Source organism: Lynx rufus, unplaced genomic scaffold, assembly GCF_022079265.1.
Source record: "Lynx rufus isolate CCGP_SWC_20201006 ecotype Redwood Valley unplaced genomic scaffold, mLynRuf1.p SCAF_13, whole genome shotgun sequence".
Lineage (NCBI taxonomy): Eukaryota > Metazoa > Chordata > Mammalia > Carnivora > Felidae > Lynx > Lynx rufus.
In genome coordinates, this window is record NW_025814827.1 from 64,468,132 (window position 1) to 64,487,464 (window position 19,333).

At 36.4% G+C, this 19,333-nt stretch overlaps 1 pseudogene; it reads right to left on the reverse strand.

Moving 5' to 3' along the window:
* LOC124508326 (T-complex protein 1 subunit zeta-like) overlaps nucleotides 1-15,314 on the reverse strand; it is a 74,979-nt pseudogene extending 59,665 nt beyond the window's left edge.
* Nucleotides 15,315-19,333: the final 4,019 nt, after the last annotated feature.

Sequence of the window (19,333 nt, forward strand, 5' to 3'; positions counted from 1 at the left end):
CCATGGAATACCCACCATAAATTCAAAACTTCTTCTAAGGACTGTGGATACATAGAGGATAATTTGTACCAGGTCCTGCTCTCACAGAGCTTTTATTCAGGTGTGAAAGATATAAATACGCTTATAAATGAACAGGGAAAATGTCAGAGTCATTGGTGCCACATAGTGAATTACTATGCCAGTGCAAGGGACTTGGAAGTCATCTCGGATGAGTATTTAAGAAGTAACCTCTTTGAAAAGAGAGGCACCAAAAGTTTTGACACCAAAGCTGAGGCCTGAAAACCACTAGGCGAACAAAAGAATCACACTCTACGTAGAGGTAACAAGATTACAAAGCCCGACAGTAGGAATCAGACAGGTATGCTTGAGTAACAGGTAGACGGCTACCGTGCCTGGAACATACTGGCTGGATAAGGGAAAGAGAAGTATAAGTGAGATCAAAAGCAAAGCGAGAGCCAGATAATGGAGGGCTCATTAAGTCAGAGAAGAGTTAGGTTTATTCTAAAAGTAATCCAAAACTACTGGAGGATTTAAGCAGCAGAGTGACACTGCCCTATTTGCTATTTAAAGCCATGAAAATGCATGAGATCACCTGAGAAATGTGTGCAGATGAGGAGAGAGCTGGACCCTGCAGAACACTATGTACTTGCGAAGCAACAGAGGAGGAAGGGGCCAATGAGGCAGCTGAGAAGGAGCTAACAAGAAGAGACAAAGACTAGAGATGTCAATCCAGTCATACTCGTACATTCACAAACATGAACAACCAAAAATAACCAATTAGTACAAGAACAATCAATGAAAATGAATGAAACAACTGACTTTAGTGGAAACAGGAAATTTAAAATCACATGGAAAAACTGTCTAATCAGAGGATTTTTTTTTTAATTTTTTTTTCAACGTTTATTTATTTTTGGGACAGAGAGAGACAGAGCATGAACGGGGGAGGGGCAGAGAGAGAAGGAGACACAGAATTGGAAACAGGCTCCAGGCTCTGAGCCATCAGCCCAGAGCCTGATGCGGGGCTCGAACTCACAGACCGCGAGATCGTGACCTGGCTGAAGTCGGACGCTTAACCGACTGCGCCACCCAGGCGCCCCCAGAGGATTTTTTATTATGTTCATTATATCCAGCAAATAAGAATAACCTGCAATAATAAATTGCATTCAGAAAATAACAGGGACGCCTGGCTAGTTCAGTCAGTTGAGCGTCTGACTTCAGTTCAGGTCATGATCCCATGGTTCATGAGATCAAGGGCTCACTGCTGTCAGCGTGACAGATCGGATTGGATCATTGCTTCGGATCCTCTGTGCTCCTCTCTTTCTGCTCCTCTCCAGCATGCTCTCTCAAAAATAAAATAAACATTTTTAAAAAAGAAAATAAAGTGTTCATAAAGTGTTAAAATGATTGGTGAAATATTTTTTCAAAAAAAAACGAATAAAAAGCTAAAAGATAAAGATAAGGAAATATCTCAGAACATAGAACAGAATCATTCCATAAACAAAGCATGGATCATTTAATGAAAACAAGAGAATAAAACTAAATACTACAAACTAAGGGCCACACACAAACTCAGATGCTTATGGGGGTGGGGGGCGTAAAGTAAATGTAAATGTGTCAAAATGACTGGGAAGAAATGAGCATAAGCAGCCTCATCAAAAGGGAGAAGTTATTCCTCTGCTCCAACCAATTACAACCACATAGAAATGTGGGTCCAATACTATTTTTCTAGAAAAGAAAAACAAAGGAGAATATTTATATGAAATTTCCCTATTTTCACATATTAGTTATCAGTTTGATTTCCTTTAAAAATAAAGAGTCATCATGTGGGTCAAACCTAATACCTCTGAATACCTAGATCTGGGCCTCCAACCATCAGTCTTCAACTTTTATAATTTAAACACTGACTATGGAAAAGGAGGTAGAGCTGGCAAATCTTGGGGGGGGGGGGAAGGGAGGGGTAGGGGTGTGGGGAAGAGATGGAAAAGAGAAGGAAGGAAGTGTAAGAGCACTGATTTCTTCCTGCCGCTCCAGACAAGTCAAAAGATACTGCCTCAAATCTGTGGATGCCGAAATAGAAATTTAAGTATAATTTACTGAGTAAGAGAATTAACATATAATAGACTAATAGAAATATGAGAGTAAGGAGAAAATGTTGGTAGAAAGTCTGTCAATACCTTCCATGTGTTCGATTTGACCAAGAAATAAAATGTAGCCATTTCATTGAGAGTTACAGAGACATGCACTGCAGGAACTTCAAATAGGGTGTCAGCAGTTGTTCCTTCTGAGGAAGGGACAGGAGGCGAGAGAAAGTAAAAATACTAAAGAAACTTCAACTTTTCATTTTATGCCACTTCGGAAAGTTTTAAATTTTATTTCCATACACACGTATTACCTTTCAAATAAAACAACTTCAGAAAGCACAAAATGACCATATGGTATTTTATGAGTATATTTGAACAGGATGACTGTGTTTGTCTTAAACGAAGCAAGAATACTGTTCTGTACCTTGTACGCTGTCTCTTAAAGAAGTTATCAAAACATAATCTGAGTTTATGGGGGCAGCTAGGTGACTCAGTCCATTAAGCATCCAACTTCTGCCCAAGTCATGATCCCACGTTTCACAAATTTGAACCCCGCGTCGGGCTCTGTGCTGACAGTTCAGAGCCTGGAGCCTCTTTCAGATTCTGTGTGTGTGTGTGTCTCTCTCTCTGACCGTCTTCCATTCGCACTCTGTCTCTCTCTCTGTCTCAAAAATAAACATAAAAAAAAAAAACCCACAATCTGAGTTTAGGCTTGATTAAAAAAAAAACAAAACCTCTTAATATCTAAATCCTTTTGCTAGTCAGAAATTAAAATTCTATACTACATGAGTTTTCCTCTTTGTCTTGACTGACAGGAAAGAGCCAAGACAGTGCCCCAATTCTACCAATCACCTCATCCTAAGGGTCTGTTCACCTCATCCCCTCTGCTATATTTGGATGCTATCTTTTCCTTCTATCCCTAATTGCCTTATTTTGCATTATGCCTAATCTCATAAGCCACTTCAAATCTTTTCAGAAATAGGCAGGATATAAATTCCAAGTAAAGGAGATAAAATAAAAAGTTTTAAAACTTGAGAAACTTTTAAGAACTTCTCTGGTGACCTAAATATAGCCTTTTTAGTCAAACATTTGTAAAATTGAGAAATTTTACATAAAAACCACAAATTGTAAAACTGCCTAAAAAAATAAAGTCTATTAAAAAAACACAAAATTAAAAATAGTAAGAGTACTCATGTGTAGTTGTATATTCATTAGTAAAACAATTATAAATAAAAAAGCAACATCAGGGTAATACTTTCAAATACCTTCTCAAAGTCACAATAAAATCTATATATTATTTTTAAAAACAAATTATGTTAAAGTTTATTATATTATAGATGATATATAGAATTCTACTATTACATAACACACACACACACACACACACACACACACACACATACATTTTTGAGGATTTTTACAATTGAGTTACCTATATTGGGCTTATTTCTCTGACATGCACACTCTTAATAGCCTCAATACCTAAATCAGTTCTTTTATTGTTTTTCTCTAAGGTAAGTAAGATGCTGTAATTATTTCGTGACTCATTTTATCTTTAATTACTTTGTGCTGTTTCTTACAAAAAAAGTTTTGTAGGAAAAAGACTGGATTTGGATTCTTGTGCATAGGTTTTGAAACCAGAGCTTTAATCACAATTTTCTAATTAAGTAAATGAAATATTAACTAATGATTCACATGACTGGGGGAAAAGTTCTATCCAAATGCAAGTGCCACTCTTTAAAACCATCTAGCCAGTTATTGCTATTGCCATCTTTTTTCAGAAGACCTGATTTGATTCTTGCTCACTATGTTTTACCTAAAAATAGATTAGCTGAGTTTGAGAAAGATTCATCATTATTCAACACTTCTCTGGCTAGAACAATTCCAGTCCTATCCAGGCAAGCTCAGAAAGCACTTCCTCTGTAGGAATTTGAGACTTTGGCTTGGGCTTAAACTCAAAACCTAAATTGTAGTTGTATTTCTTCTGATTAGTCTCACAAACAATTGTGTAAAAATCAGCCAGACTACACAATCATCTGATTTCATCATTTATCAAGATGATACGATCATCAGAACTAAATCAGCTATACCGAAGTTCAATTCTTTTGAGTAATGCAGATTGGTGCTGTAATAAGCAGCAGTAGTAGAAAATAATGCAATCAAGGATATTCCCAAATGTATACATTACTTACATTACCTTCACATGTAAAACTTAGTTCTTAGAAAATTCAGATTACTAGAAACTAAAGAATGTATAAACAATAAAATGGATTTGTACTTTTAAATCCTACTCTTTAGCCTATCAAAATTATATAGCACCATGTATAAAAAACATCCTAATGAATAACTATATTTTAGTTACTTAACAAAATTATTGATAGTTGTTTTGAGTCTTCTTATGACCTCTAACACATCAATCATCCATGGCTATAGAAGTTTCAAAGTAGAAAATCAATATTTCAAAGACATCAATTCCTCCTTGGTATCCTGTCTGGCCTTTCCTCCTGACTGGGACTACCAATAACTCATATTCTCACTCAAGCTGAACCCAACATCTTGAACCAATTGTGCTCTTAAGCAGAATAGGGCCTATTGTAACATCCTGAAATTTAATATAAGATTATTGGTCATAATCCTTCAACTCAGAATTTTTTAGGCTTTCCCTCCTACACTCGAATTTTAGTCCTTATTGTCCTGCATGGTTTCCTGTGTTTCTGTCCATTTTTCCTTTAATTTGGTTGACTAGGATGTTATAGGTTTGATTTGGATTCCATGCCTAGATAGTGACTCTCTAGCATACACCCTAGGCTCCTATGTTGAGCTTCCTCTAAGAAGGAAGGATTAGATAATAAGGGAAGCCGACCAACTAGAAATTTTTGCCATTTTTGGTGGACTCCCAAAAACATCCATTCTAGGTCCTTTGCCTAGATTTCTCTGAGCAGTAAGGATTAAAAAGAAGAGAAATCCAGAACTTTTTACCACTCTTGTTAGACTCCCAAAGATCCATGATCTTGAATGTTAAGCAAATCACTTAGCTGATAAGCGAAGTCTAGGCAACTGTTTAGCAGGCATATCTCAACTGTATTATTCTCTCCCTGACGTCATGTGCAAAGCATGTCTGATTAGGTGCCATAGTTCTTGAGGCAGATTATATTTCCTAAAGATGGCTATAATAATAGCTCTCATTCCACATGCTCTTGTAAAAGATGGCTTTGGTATTCTTCCATTAAGATATGGACTCTATTTCTCCACCCCCTTAAATCTAAGCAGACCCTAAATAAACTACTTTCACCAACAGCTTACAGTAGAGTGATACTATGCCCGTTTCAGTATAGACTTCAATTGGCCTAGAAGAGTCTACTTTGTGTATCTTGAAAGTCAGCCACCATGTTAGAAATGTGAGCACCTTGTCCTATCATGTAACAAGAAGCCCAAACCATGTGGAGAGACTGGAAGGTGAGATACAGTGTCAAAAGAGGTAAGCCAGGGAGCTCAAGAACCCTAGATATTCACAAGAAAAAAAACCATCTCTAACAGTCCACCCAGTGGAGCTTGCAGATGACTCAGGTCTCAGGGGCTATCTGCATACAGCCACACAAGAAAAGCCAAAATCTCAGCCCAGTCAACCACAGAACCATGATAAATAGTAATAAATTGTTTCAAATCACTATTTGCAGGATGGTTGTTATATAGATAATCAGAACTGCAGTATTCATGAATTCAAGATTTTATAAAATCTTCATCATTGACAGCTTTTACGAGGGTTCATTGTATACACATGGATTGAAAGATTTAAAAATGCAACTTCCCAAACAATTCTCTAATTAGAAATGCCACCAAGCAATAGGTAAAGAGATGGTCATCAAAAGAGTATTTAGAAAAATAACATAGAACATAAGTTTCAGGGGCTTTCAACCTTCCTCAACTTAAATACATTGCTATCATTTGCATTTGATTCATTACTGCAGTAAAAACTATGTGTGAGGAAAGAAGCATATGAAATGAGGGTGAAGGGGCAGCAACAAGAATCTTATCTTGAAAAGACCCCCAGACCATTTGTAATCATCTCCTCCATCTGTTAATCATTACTGAAATATTTAATAGAAATTAAAGCATATTCACATGCTTCCTTATCTATGGTGAATGATGCTTAGTGAGTTTGAAAAGGAACTAATCAGTGATTTTGATTTATACAATTTCTTAAAAAAGTGATAGTCATTTCTAACCAAACTTTATTGTGAGACTTTTTCTAGCTCCACACATCATGAAATACAATCTATGAAATTGTGATGCTGATAATCCCACTTCCATTATTTGCCAGCTGTATAATCTTGGGCAAGTTATTTAATCTCTTTGTGCCTCAATTCCATCATCTGAAAAAATAGGAATGATAATGGTACATACCTTCCTTAGGTAAGGAAGATTAAGTGAGTTAATAAAGTACAGTAACAGTTCCTGGAAGTAGTAGGCACCATATAAGTGTTAGCATTACTATTTAATCATTTTATTCATTATATTAGGAGCATTTGATTGATTGCAGAATGGTTGTAACAAACCCTGATAGCAAATGAATTTCACTAGACAAATAGCCTAAATTCTCCTTAGAAATTCAATATATGGAAAGCATTTGTTAAATAGGATGCTAAGTAGTGATTATTCTTACTGCTCTTTTGATCAATTTTATAAAAGTAAGAAGGGCAGTTTGATTCCAACTCACCGCGTAACTTCAAACAGTGATACCCTAACCCAGAAATGTCAAAGTGAGCTGACCTAAGGAAGGAGTGTGCTGCCTCATCCAAAGTGAACACCAGGACCCCAGCTCACTTACTGAACAGTTTCGGCTGGACTCTGTTTCCTTTAAAAGGAAGTGGAGTTGTCAACTGAAATGCACTTTGTTTGGTCAAACATCTGATCCAGTAAAAAGCCGTCATAAAAGCTAAAGGTAATTAAGACTCAGATCCCAGGCCTGTCATTCCAAAAAGCAAGCACCAAAAGACAGTTTGCTAGAGTTCTGCCATTTGTTTTTAGGCGAGCAAGATAAGAATGCTGTAGACATAGTTTATGCTTCATGATTCAGTGCTTCTTGCTGCTAACTACTGAAGCTGAGAAGCTCAATATTCACAAAAAGAAAGTACTAACAATGACAGCCTTGCTGGTTCTTTATCCAACATCCGTTCTCCCCTCCTGCCTCAGTAACTGAATGCCAGTTTTAAAAAAACAGCAAGTATGCATTATAAACATTTTATTCTAATTTAAAATGTGTAAGGGTAGACTTACTCTCCTGTCTTTTGATGCTATGCCAAAGTCCTTTCTTTGGATGTCTCTATTGATTGTAATCTTCCATTATCTTTCTTGCATAAATCACTCATAATTCATCTTCTAAAATTTCCAGCTTCACCTTCTTTCAAGAGGAAAGAAGACGTTTGGGAGGCAATGAATGTGCATCCTTTCACAGTTTGACAATTTTTCCAGGCTTTTACAGTTGTTTCCCTACATCTAATTTGACAATATTTTTTTAAAATAAAATTTGCCTTCATGGTGTATTTCCAAAGTGTAAACTTTATTTTCATAAAAATAAAAACTTTCTTCTTCCCACTTAAATGTTTATTATGAGTTTAGGTAATATTTAGTTAAATGATATAATTATATTGACATGTGAGGAATATACAGGTTTGGGAGCAAATAAAATGAAATCTTATCAAGAAAAAATGTCTCAACTAGAGGGACCAAAATGAACAGTCATATATGATATGAACCCCATAATTATAGTGATCTATGATGATTCATTCACCACAACTATTCAGCATTAGAACAGTTGAGAGATACAATGGAGAATTTAGTTTTACCTAACAAGTGATTAAGTAGAGGTTGGATTTGTGAGATTTGTACCACAAGAGATATCCTATAGATTTTTAAAAATATTTACCACCTCTTCATAATAATAGACATTTTTTCAAGTTATGAATTTCTCAAACAGCCTTTCTTATCTCTTTGATCTTGGTGTTTAAAGAAAAAAAAACATGTCCCTGAGACAATCTCATGACTTGACTTCTAGGAGGAGATCCAGCTACTTGTCATTCTGATGGGTTGAATTGTATTCCCTAAAAATTCATATCTTGACATTCTAGCCTCGTACCTCAGAATATGTCCTTATACGGAAAAGGATCATTGCAGATGTAGTCAGTTAAGATGAGGTCATACTGACGTAGGGTAGGCCCCTAATCCAGGAATGGTGTCCTTCTTAAAAAAGGGGAAGTGTGAAGACAGAACTACACACAGGAAGAACACCATGTGAACATGAAACAGAGATGGAAGTGACGGATCTCCAAAACAAAGAATGACAAAAATTGCCAGAAAACCAGGTTATGAGAGAGACATGGGACAGACTCTCCCATCTTGTCCTCAGAAACCAATCCTGGCAACTCCTTAATCTCAGACTTCTAGCCTCCGGAACTGTGAGACAACAAAGTTCCTTTGTTTAAGCCACCTGTTTTGTGTTAGTTTGTTATGGCAGTCCAAGGAAACTAATACAGTTACTTGTTGGACCAGTTTATCCTTAGGTTAGAATCACATTAAGTTTAAATCTGATTCTGATTTCCATTTATTTGTCCTTTGCCACTCTTCATATATGTCACATCTTTTCTTTAATAGGCAAAGTATTTTCTTATTTCCTCATATGGCATCCTTTCAAGTTCCTTCACTATCCCAGTCTCTTTTCTCCTAATATATTCCTAAATATAATCTGGTGCCTAAAACTGAAAATGGCATATGGTCTGGCTAATGTAAAGTAGAGCAAAGAATGAATCACCCTTGTTCCAGACACGATTCTTTCAAATGACACAGCCCAAGGTGGCAATTTTGGTAACCACATTAAACTGTTTACCCACATTAAATTAAAATCTAAGTTTCCACACATACTTCTCCTAAGCCATGTCTTCGGTATTTTGTCCTTGTCATCACTAATTTGGGGCGGGGGGGGGAGGGGAGTGGGAAGGGGTCCCTTAATAAAACTTTAATGTTTATTCCTATAAAACCTCATTCTGTTGCTCTGTCACAGCATTCTAACATATTGAGTTTGACTTGGAATCTAGTTCATTCAAATCACTAGCAAAATTGTTGAAATGTACAGAGCAAGGACAGATTCCCTAAGTCACATTACCAGAAACTTTCTCCAAGTCAGCATTTATCTGTGAAGTGGCAACCTGGGATATACTTTATCAATCAGTTACCAAGAAACATAGCTGTACTAACACCAAGTCCATATCTCTTCCGAAGTTTCAAGAAACTTTCAATTACTTTAATAAAATCCAGATAAGCTTTGTATCTACCCTTCCTCTGATCTACCGGCCTAGCAATTCTGTCAAAAAAAGGAAATAGAGCTAGTGTGGCATCACTTGTTCTTGGAGAAACCAGACTGACTCTTAGTGATCCCTGCTAAGGAATGCAACATTTTCATTTCTTTAAGAAATTGACTTCCAAATTTAGCTGAAATCATATCAAAATTCATTATGTGGTTTTCTCTTCATAAATCTAAATGAGCTGCAACGTTTAGCATACTTAATATAATCATGATAAAATTAAATTTTAGTTCATTTTAGAAAGTCAACCTGAAATTGCCTGAAGGATGGATAAGAAATTTTTTTAAACACTTATTTATTTTTTGAGAGACAGAGAGAACAGAGCATGAGCAGGGAGGGGCAGAGAGAGAGGGAGACACAGAATCCAAAGCAGGCTCCAGGCTCCAAGCTGTCAGGACAGAGCCCAATGGGGGGCTTGAACTCACGAACTGTGAGATCATGACCTGAACTGAAGTCAGATGCTTAACCAACTGAACCAAACAGGTGCCCCAGGAATGTTTTTCAATGAAAAATACATTTCAAGCTTTCAGGACTGCAGATGTTTTGATCATGTGAAAAGAAGCTACTAAACATACTTTTGAACAAATGCAATTTGTCTTAGAACTGTGAATTAGTGACTTAGAACTTCAGCACTGTCTTCCTAATAGCTATCTAGAGCATTGTATCCTGGTTTTACCTCTAATTCTTCATTTACACTTTTTCCTTAGATAGCTGCTTGGCTCAGTCCCTAGCTTCTTCTAGGATTTTGTTTAAAAGACCTCCTACCCCCTCTCTTAAAAAAGCACACCTCATCACTTTCTATCCCCTTTCTTTATTTTCTTTGTAATACTCATCACTCAGCATTTTTTATATTTGCTTGTTTATTTATGTATACTCTTTCCCTTTCACTAGAATGTAAACTATACAACAGTAATCAAGAGTAATCAAGAATTGGATACTTAATCTACTGAGCCACCCAGGCACCCCTATGCATGCTTACTCTTTAAGAGACATCATCTATGGAGTGCCTGAGTGGCTCAATCAGTTAAGCATCTAACTTTGGCTTAGGTCATGATCTCACAGTTCCTGAGTTTGAGCCCCATGTCAGGCTCTATGTTGACAGCAAGGAGGCTGCTTGGGATTCTCTCTCTTTACCCTTGCCTCACTCATGCTTTCTCTCTCTCTCTCAAGATAAATAAACTCAGATATCTCAAGATAAATGTCTCAGAAAAGAGACATAATCTGTAAGTATAAAATGATATAATTATCCAACAAAACTATCATATGACTTGCTTACAAAATGAAGCCAAAATATTACCGTTTGTGTAATTAACCTGTTTATTTTCTCATTTATTATATAAGTTCATTCTTTATTCAAATTCTAGTATAAGATCTGATTTAGGAAGAAACTCATCTGCTCTCTTTATCTTCCATTTTATCTTGAAACTCCCATCTTTACCGTATTGGAATTCCCTCCCTTATGTATCCTTATTGCCTATGCTATGAATCATTATCTTTTATAATCAGAAAAAGAAAAAGTTCCTTAAATCAGTAGTTTTTTAAGTAAGTGCCTAGTTTGGGTTTGATTTGAGCTTCCAACTTTTTTCTTGGCTTATATTATTAGCATTGCATTTAATATTCATTAGAAATACATAATGCCTCTGAACAATAGATAATGACTACCACTCTTCCTATTGACAATGCCTGAAAGTCCCAAGGTTCATTTAGAAGAGAAGAAAATGTGGTACTATTAAAGATTAGCACAAAACTGTAAAAAACTTACTCTCCTCAGTGAAATGTGGGAAGGAGAACACACATAAGTTACTTTAATGCAGTGTTGAAACTGAACCAACCAGCCAAGCTAATGAGTAAATAAGCAGCTGATGGATACATGTAATATTTATTAATCAAATTATTCTAGTGTCAAGTAAACTAATACTTTATAAAGTAAATGCACCTTACAGTTTACAAAATACTCCTACATAATTTCAATTCCAAGATGAGTTAACTACATCAGTAGATGCCCTTTTTAGGATGCAAGTTTCTCCAGGAAGCCCCAGTTTTTGCATTAGCAAAACAGTTTTTACAATGTCAATCCTTTAAAGTCGGCTAAGACAACAGAGCACTCTCATTCTTTGTCACTTGCATTTTATGGAGGAGGGAGATGACAGGTGGGGATGTAGTGTGGGGAAAATATGAGGTCTGGGGAATGTGAGGGCGATTAAATGGTTGCAATGAGATCAAGATCTGTCTCTGGCCCCACTTCTAATCTCTTCTCTGTCCATCTTGACTGGGAACTTCAAAAAGATATTGACTGATCTTTGCATGTTATTGACCATTCTACAGAAGGCCTAAAGGACTCTAGTTGTTTATGAATCCTATATCGAAAGTTATTGGGATAGAGTGATACTGAATAGTGATTAATTGCATTGGAACTAGAGAACATGTAAAGATATATAAAAATACCTTCATCATCAGATTCCTTATAAACCAGGTCATAACTCTTTGAAACACAGTGATGAAGCTCACATTTTCTATGCAGCAGTAAGGAGTAAACATGTGGGAGAGTTTATAGCTATTTATGTCCTTCTGAGCATCACCTTGATTGATGTTAGTATATTAACCCAGGTAAGCAAATTTTAAAGAAAAAAAAATTATGGTTTTGCTATTGGCTATTTTACTCAACCAGAGCTGAAAAGAGAGGAAAAAATTGATAGTAATGAAAGGTGCTGAGGAGAAAACATATTTACCCATCTATAAATCCTGTTTCAAGGCTTTCTTATTTTAAAACAGCATTATTGATCAGACTGTGTTAACTTTGCCCTTTGGCAACTTATTTAAAGGAAAACATTTCACTTGCTGTGATCTAAAGTAATGTTTACCATTGTAGTTTACATTTAATGTACTGTAGTCATTTTTAAAGTGATTTTATTTGTCATGTTGAGATATTGTTTTCTTTTTTATTTTCATTTTGAGCTGGTCAATTCTAAGTCTCTCATTTAAGTTTTTCAGAACAGACTATTATTTTTTGAGAGTCTGCTAAATAAATAATAACAAAAGAAGAATTAAATAATGAACATAAAAGTGAGATGAGGAAATAAACATTACAGAAGATTGGGTGCATCCCTCATGAAATATATAAATATAATATAATAAATAAAATATAAAATATAAACTTCAATTTCTCAGTCTACTGAAAAAATTGGTATGACTATTTTACTGGTCTTTAAGATTCTAAAATGCTCAGGAGGAAATTTAATCCAACGGATATTACAAAGTAAAAAATAATAAAAAAGAATTAGTAAAAGATTTGCCAAAGATGACAGTACAATCTCTTGTTTCTATTCTTGGAAGGAGGAGAAGTTTATAATTCATTTTAATTTTACTTCTCTTGCTACCAGTATGTTTCTCATTTGTCCAGAAATTATATGGATTCTATGGATGTGTTCATGAATGAGACTTTTCTTGATGGAAAGTGAAGTCATCATATTAGAAGATTCCCATGAGGGAATCAGTTTCTCTTTGCTTCCAGGTAGCATCATTTTTTTTAGATTTCCTTAAAAGTTAGGCTCAAATGTTTCCAGAAATAGACATTTCACCTTAGCAACAAACTCCCTTGCAATCAGTACTGCACAGGGGAAGAACACAGACTGTATAGTCAAAGAGATCTGAGTGACTGGAAGGAAAAAAAAGTATTCCAAGAGGAGAAAAAAGTGAAGTGAATAGTGTGTGGTTGAGAATTTAAAGCACAGAGGTAGAAGAAGAGAACGAGAGAGAGCACATGGAAAAAGATGTGCATGTATTGTTATGAAAATGAAGAGAATTTAACTTCAATATTTATTTATTCTATTACTATTCCTGAATGTTTTAACAGAATAAGAATATTTAGTACTATCAAAAACTTAATTTCTTTTTTAGGAAAAGAAAAACCTATTGAGATCCTTACTGACATTTTAAATAAGACTAGACTTACATTCCATTCATATCTAAAAACTTCTTTTGTCCAAAATCATTATAATGTGCACCTTTATAAAATGTCCACATTGTTTTGAAATTCATGCACATGGGTAAAGAAGTATCTTACCATGCGACGTCCTTGGAGAAGAGTGAGCCAAAGCCTAATGTCTTATTAAGGTGATGTTCTCAACTAATTTAGTTGCTACAAGGTAATTTTTCAATCTTACATATTGGAAGTTATCCACAAATCCAATAATATTGGAATCATCCAGAAAATTTTTACTGTATTCTGAAAATGATCTCTTACAGAACTACCACAAGGAAACGACATTCTGTAAGGAAGACAAATTCTATAGCATATTTTACCCACACTGGGTATATTTTTGCTTTTCTAGTAGAGAGGAAATGAAAAATCCTTTGGCTTAAAATATCACCTGCAGTCATTCAACCTTGCAAAACTCTTTGCTGGATGAGATGTGTTTATTCAGCTTTTCAGTGTAGTGCATCGAGTTAGGATTAAGAGCTCTACAGAAACTTCAATGACATAAAAAAAAAAAAGCGTGTTTCCTCATCCTTGTAACAATCACACAGTGACATGTAGTGGTGTTATTTGTATGACCTTGAGAATCTACTTTCTAAAATTGGTGAATCACTGGCTTTGTGTCCAGTGTGCTTAGTTCTTAATAACAGGTGGTCCTCACCCTACCACACCTGTGGTCCCATTCTATTTCAGTCGTACATCATGGATCTGCAATACAGCAAGGACTGTATGCGAGCACACGTGTGCATGGAGGCCGTCTGCAATACCCATCTTTATCAAAAGAAGACTAGAAACCTAGTAGAAAATCATTTTAAACTTGCTTCCTGAAAGCATAGTAGGGCAGGAAACAATGCATATAAACCCTCCTGTCTTTCACTCTGTTGCAGCATATTAAATAAGTGAGGGACTGGAAAGTGCCCTTCAGTACAAATCAACAACCTGCGAAAGGTGTTGCTCTTAACAACTGGAAACCTCAGGGTCCTGAGTTGCAGAAGCTGTCTTTTAAAGGGTTCCAGCTGTCATCTTCTTCACATCAGTGAAGCATATTAATCTGTTCCATATTGCTTGACAAAGCTGTAGATAATTATCTTCCCATCTCCACAACGTTTTCACAGGAATCATTTATGAAGTGGCAAGGTTTAGTGGGAAACAATAGCTAAACTTTCTGTGGGAAGAGGGAGTATATCTGGTACATGAAAAGCTCACATCCTCTCAGTCGGTTGGTTTTTAGTTTTAGTGGAATTTAGATAACCACCAAACATGTAATTCACATGGAATTTTACTGCCTTATGCAGTATAAAACCTGAACAACCATACTTGCCAGTCCTACAGACTCTCTCAGGTTGTTATTATTTAACAACAGGAGGCATTTTTTTAAAAAATCTATCACTGTGTCACAAAGGAAAGAACATATGAACATCCAAAAGCAGGAAGTACCTAATCTCAGAAGATAACACAGGCTTTTAAGTGGAATAACCTTAGCTTCATGAAAAGCTCCCTGCATTCCCATAATATCATATTCCCCTTACATCCCAGGCTGATGACAGAAAATGTTTCTCATACTCCATAGATCAGGGTTTGGAAAATACTGCTTTTAAGTGATACTTCAGGAAAAAAAAAGTCTTTTAACAGTTGATGAAAATTAAGGTTCATCATTTCTATAGCATGCAGTTATATCCTTGAAAGAATGACTTACCTGCGGCTGCCAAAATCAGTGACAGATTTTGACACAAGCTGTGAAGGAGGCATCTGTGTGACTAATGGCCTGGCGCACACATTCACTTGGTGGCTGAGTGCCAGTATTTTATCTGGATGGTTAGCTTCAGATTCAATTCCTGAATGGGACTCTGAAAGCAATGTAATTCCTATGGATTCTATCTTCTTATCTCTAGACTCCATTTTCTCCTCACCCACCCCATTGCCAGATGCTTCTCTTTCCAATTCTCCAAAAAGACTTTTTTTCCTCAGTAGAGGACCAGAGGAAACAAAAAGTGGGTCACTGGAGGTAGAATGCGTGCCAGACAGACAGTGACACATCATTGAGACATAATATGACGTGGATTTCTATGAAATGTTATTTATGCATAGATTTACCTGTAGACCAAAGCATTCTGCCCTATAAGTGAAGTGAGTCCCTCTTGTTCTTCCAGGAACTACTGACCTTCTAGACTCCACAAGTCTTCTTTGAAGACTTGTTTTAGTCCTCCCCCATCCTACCCAGAACAAAGGGTAAATTAGATGAAAGTCAAATAAGATGAAGCCAGACATGAAATTAGGCCTCAAAATACATGTTGGGAACTCCTGCATGCTTTCCAGGAATGGGTTAAAACTTGTGCTTTACACTTGCTAGCAAATTACTCAAAGGCAGAAGCACAACCAGTTATGATTCAGTGTTTATGTGCTGATAGGCAAACCAGTTGCAAAGTAGAACACTTCCATGGCTGGTACCGACATGAGAGAGAAATTTTTCCTGTGGGCCCTCATAAAGAGACAACTGTGTAATGCCATGAAGAATCATTAACAATAGCCTCATAGTAAACACAGTGGGTTTCAAAGATCTGTTCCTCCTGTCATCATTCAGAATGAGATTATGGCAAAATGCCACAGCACAATTTAGTGAAAGCATTCTCATGAGGACCGGACAGTGTTCCAGAAATTTCTGCCTGTCTTTTTTAGATGAGTAGATTTAAGAGTAACCAGGTGAATGGGCAAACTGCATGTCCTTCAGACAATCTTTAATAAATATTGTTTCTCCCAGCTGAGCTTCTGATTAGCGTTGAATGGCAGTGAGCTGAAGATTATATTCCCTGACAAGTACCTGGAGTGCAACTATTCTGTTTTTCCAGTTAAATGCAAAGCCATATGTTTTAACAGCTCCTCAACCCAGAGGCCAGATTGACATTTTCTTAGGGAAGTTGATGAGTCTGACAAGGACAAATTCTTGAAGAGAAAGCCACTCCATCTGCACATGGAGATAAACAAAGGAGGACCCACTGGTAGAGCCAAGATTCTTTTCAAAAAGTAGTTACTCTCCTGCTCAGAAACAAAAAGATGATCAAAGTGCCAAAGATTATGTGCCACATGATAAGACAATAACAATTTTAGGCTATGCTAATTTTAACCCTTTAACAAAATACCATGTTCACTTGTAGGAATCAAATTTTGTTCCATCCTGCTACCACCACCTGTTTCCAAGGATATATCATCTCAATCTCCTCCAAAGGAAAGTGAGTGCTACTCAAAACCAAAGACATTTTTTGTCCATTTTGCTAGTAAGTGGGTATCCATTGTGGTAAGGGAATTAAAGACCAGAAAAATGGCTGACTTTCTGTCTTACACATGCTTACTTGTGAAAGAATGGGAAGTTCAAATAGGGTTGGACGTTACCCTTCTGAGAGAAATTCCAGCCATTACTCTTTCCTTTCCTCCCTTCTCACTCTTCCTCACATACATGGTAAGATGGTCTGAGAGAGTGTTGGTAGGAACCTTTGCCTCCATAAAAATGCTGGAATAGGCAGATTACTCTGGCTCTTCTCTCACTTTAAGGAGAAAGTATTTTGCTGTCACTACTGTCACCAAAATGGGCAAGAGGAGCTAACCACTGGTTCAACCTAAATCATCAAAGTTTCATCTAGGAATTTGGAATAAAAGCTTTTGCTGTGGACTACCCCTCCACATATTCATTGCCCACCGAATCCTGAAGGGACACTGATCAAAGGCAATGTATATAGATATATAGGGGAAAATATAATCATAGTATTGTATGACAGTGGTCAATAGTGGAATAACAATGTCCCAGATTTATTGTCCTTGGAAAAAATGCAAGTTTGAAATAAAGAAAGATGTTTGCAAATATTTTAAATGGATCATCTGAGAGATAATATAATTATATATAATTTGAGGGGAGTATAGTTGCCCTTAATAAAAGTGGAAGGGTGGAAGAGACTAAATCCCATCAGATGCGATCTGCTCAGAGAGTTGATAAAGTTACTTTAATTGGTGGGGTGCCTGGGTGGCTCAGTTGGTTAGGTGTCCAGCTTTTGATTTCAGCTCAGGTCATGATCTTGTAGTTTGTGGATCCGAGCCCCACGTTGGGCACTGTGCTGTCAGATTAACTGGCAAGACTATTAGGGTCCTTTGTAACTTGGGCAGAAAACCCTACACCCCACTGTAGATTGTATTTAGCTTAATTTTTTTTAATTTAATTTTTTTTTAATTTACATCCAAATTAGTTAGCATATAGTGCAACAATGATTTCAGGAGTAGATTCCTTAGTGCCCCTTACCCATTTAGCCCATCCCCCCTCCCACAACCCCTCCAGTAACCCTCAGTTTGTTCTCCATATTTATGAGTCTCTTCTGTTTTGTCCCCCTCCCTGTTTTTATGTTTCCCTTCCCTTATGTTCATCTGTTTTGTCTCTTAAAGTCCTCATATGAGTGAAGTCATATGATTTTTGTCTTTGACTGACTAATTTCACTTAGCATAATACCCTCCAGTTCCATCCACATAGTTGCAAATGGCAAGATTTCATTCTTTTTGATGGCCAAGTAATACTCCATTGTATAAATATACAATTTTCTTTATCCATTCATCCATCGATGGACATTTGGGCTCTTTCCATACTTTGGCTATTGTTGATAGTGCTGCTATAAACATGGGGGTGCATGTGTCCCCTCGAAACAGCACACCTGTATCCCGTGGATAAATGCCTAGTAGTGCAATTTCTGGGTCGTAGGGTAGTTCTGTTTTTAATTTTTTGAGGAACCCCCATACTGTTTGCCAGAATGGCTGCACCAGCTTGCATCCTCACCAACAATGCAAAAGAGATCCTCTTTCTCCACATCCTGGCCAACAACTGTTGTTGCCTGCGTTGTTAATGTTAGCCATTCTGACAGGTGTAAGGTGGTTTCTCATGGTGGTTTTGATTTGTAGTTCCCTGATTATGAGTGATGTTGAGCATTTTTTCATGTGTCGGTTGGCCATCTGGATGTCTTCTTTAGAGAAGTGTCTACTCATGTCTTTTGCCCATTTCTTTACTGGATTATTTGTTTTTTGGGTGTTGAGTTTATCTTGATTTTTAAATTACCTATACAATGGGAAGAAGTATTATCAAGATCCAAAAAGAAAGGAATCTGTAGTCTATAAATTTGGGGACAGTTTAATTTGGTTGGAAAAGTGGTGGGGAAGAATTTCTTCATTTTTTGCAAATAAATCAATTTTGGAGTCCCCCAGTAAACTCATAAATTTGAAAGTGTTGTTCCAAAATTTGTCTTCAATACCTTAAAAACTTCAATATTTCTAGTAGTTAAACCCAGGTCTTGGCACATAAATTTATTATAGATGAGTATTCTAAGAAAGGAAGAATTTAGGGGTGCCTGGGTGGCTCAGTTGGTTAAGTGTCTGACTTTGTCTCACATCATGATCTCGTGGCTCATGCTTAAGAGCCCCACAATGGTCTCTGTGCTGACATCTCAGAGCCAGGAGCCTGCTTTGCATTCTGTGTCTCCCTCTCTCTCTTCCTCTCCCTTGCTTGCATTCTGTCTCTCTCTCAAAAATAAAATAAACATTAAAAAAATTTTTTTAAAGAAAAGAAGAATTTATAATTAAAAGAGAGAAGAACAGATGTATATACATATAAACCTAGTATTTCTGGAAAGATATATAAGAAAATGGTGCCAATAAAGGAAACTAAGAGAATTCAGGCTAATGATGTTTATTTCTTTAAGTGATATTTACTGTTAACATATGTATCTATTATCTCTAATTATTTTAAAATAACAATGGGATTTAAATTTGAGTTTAAAAATACTTTTGATTCCTCTTTTTAATTTGAATTTTAATTTCACATACCACCACACTGATCAGGGCTCAGTGGGGTTTTGTGCATTATTATTACTATTTGTGTTCATTTTATTTTG